The 2,569-nt window shown below is 40.9% G+C and overlaps 1 pseudogene; it reads right to left on the bottom strand.

Annotated features, from left to right (window-relative positions):
• Positions 1-827: 827 nt before the first annotated feature.
• LOC129535021 (dynein light chain 1, cytoplasmic pseudogene) lies at positions 828-1,157 on the bottom strand (annotated as a pseudogene).
• Positions 1,158-2,569: the final 1,412 nt, after the last annotated feature.

Genomic DNA, 2,569 nt, shown 5'->3' with positions numbered 1-2,569 from the left:
GATTGGGGGTGGGAGGAGACGGGGACGACAGAGAATGAGATGGCTGGATGGCATCACCGACTCTGTGGACATGAGTTTGAGTGAGCTCCGGGAGTTGGTGATGGACATGGAGGCCTGGCGTGCTGTGATTCATGGGGTCACAAAGAGTCGGACACGACTGAGCGACTGATCTGAACTGAACTGAACATGGTTAATCTTATATTTTACAAAGAAACTCTAAAAATTATGTGGAGGAATAAACTGGAGAGAGGTAATCATGAACGGAGAGAAGATAGTGAATTCCATTTTGGGTATGTTGTATTGAGGTACCTCTGAAACATAGGTAATTTTCCCTCACCATCCCGAAACTTCCTGCATCAGTTTAACTGGAGTCTTTTATTTACCAACTCACCTAATGAACTGAAAATTAACTATTAATAATCACATATGCATTAGAAAAAACAGAAATATTAAAGCAAAAAGGAATTTTAGTGAACTCAACTAAAATTGAGCCTCTTCATTTTATAAATAAGAGTTATAACTATACAAATTATTTTTCACATTTCTCCAACAGATTTATTTCTTTAAAGGAATGGATTTTGAAGAGAAAAAACATGGGGAAGAGAAGTATGGAATAGAAAATAAATACAAATGTAAGATGTTTTGCTAATTGCTTTATAACCACAACAAAGTAGTACAGAAAATGCCCTGTACAAAATACAATAAAGGGTCAAAGATGGAGGTGTTCCCTTAGGCAAGGCTGAAGACTTCAGTCTCTGGTATTTGGAATTTAGGCTGCAGTCCTTGTTTTTTGATGGCTTACTGGGTGTTTAGCACAGTCCATGCTTTTAACCAGATTTGAACAGGAGAATGGCCACTTGGTCCAGGTAGAAGTAGATGAAGTATTTGGTTTCATGTGTCACGTAACTACCGAAGTTCCTCCCCACAGTGCAGTGCCAGGTGGGGTTGAACTTCTTGTCAAACTCCTTCTTGATATGGGCCACAATGTCCTTCTCTATATTATATTTCTCCAATGCCTGAGTAGCAAACTCCACCAAGTCCTGTTGCATCTCCTCCGACATATCAGTGTTCTTGATCACGGCCTTTTGGTCACACACAGTTACCAAGGATCAGGGGCTGGCCGACTGCAACAGTCTCCTGGGGGAAGGGCTAGCAAGGCTCACAACTGTGTAGAGAGGCAGTTGCTGCCCAAGCTGTGGTGCATCTATAAGAAATTTTATGTAAGCTTCATGGTAATTGCAAAGAGAAACACTTGTGGTAGAAAAGCTAAAAAAGAAATAAATCAAAGCCTACTGCTAAAAATGGCACCCCACTCCCAGTATTCTTGCCTGGAAAGTTCCATGGACGGAAGAACCTGACAGACTACAGTCCATGGGGTTGCAGAGTCGGCCTCAACTGAGCGACTAACACACACTGCTAGAAAAGTCGTTAAATCAGAAATGAAGACACCAAGAGAGGAAGGCAAAAAAGGAATTATAAAACAGACAGAAAACAATTACCAAATTGGTAATGGTAAATCCTTCAGTTCAGTTTAGTCGCTCAGTCATGTCCGACTCTTTGTGACCCCTGAATCACAGCACTCCAGGCCTCCCTGTCCATCACCAACTCCCAGAGTGCACTCAAACTCATGTCCATTGAGTCGGTGATGCCATCCAGCCATCTCATTCTCTGTCATCCCCTTCTCCTCCTGCCCCCAATCCCTCCCAGCATCAGAGTCTTTTCCAATGAGTCAACTTGTCGCATGAGGTGGCCAAAGTATTGGAGTTTCAGCTTTAGCATCAGTCCTTCCAATGAACACCCAGGACTGATCTCCTTGAGAATGGACTGGTTGGATCTCCTTGCAGTCCAAGGGACTCTCACTTATCAGTGATTACCTTAAATGTCAATGGATTAAATTTCCAATGAAATGATGAAGTGACTGGATGGATACAATGCATGATCCAACTAAAATGCTGCCTTCAAGAGACTCACATTAGCATTAAGGATGCATATAGGCTGAAAATAAAGGGATGGCAAAAGATAATCTTTGCAATAATAATTAAAATAAATCAGGGGTGCTAATAGGTACTTAGTCACTTCAGTTGTGTCTGAATCTTAGCTATCCCATGAACTGTAGCCCACCAGGTTCCTCTGTCCATGCAATTCTCTAGGCAAGAATACTGGAATGGGTAGCCATTTCCTTCTCCAGAGAATCTTCTGGATCCAGGGATTGAACCCAGGTCTCCTGCATTGCAGGCAGATTCTTTACCATCTGAGCAACCAGAGGAGCTGCCATGATCAGGGGTAACTATACTTAAATCAGACAAAATAATCATTGCATCAAAAGTTGTCACAAGAGACAAAGAAGGTCACATATAAAGGTAAAGAGGTCAATATGTCAAAAGGATATAGCACTTGTACATATATACACACAATGTCATAAAAGCTAAATATATAAAGCAAATATTAACAGAACTGAAAGGAAAAAAAGCAATGTAATAATAGTTGGGGACTTTAATACACCACATTTATCAATTAGCAGATAATCCAGACAGATGAGTAATATGTAAAAAAAAGACTTGAACAACAA

The sequence above is a fragment of the Moschus berezovskii genome, chromosome X, assembly GCF_049115385.1.
Source record: "Moschus berezovskii isolate FMDL1 chromosome X, NW_MosBer_1.0, whole genome shotgun sequence".
Classification (NCBI taxonomy): Eukaryota; Metazoa; Chordata; class Mammalia; order Artiodactyla; family Moschidae; genus Moschus; species Moschus berezovskii.
The sequence above is the reverse complement of the archived record's forward strand: the minus strand, read 5'-3'. Positions and strand labels throughout refer to the sequence as shown.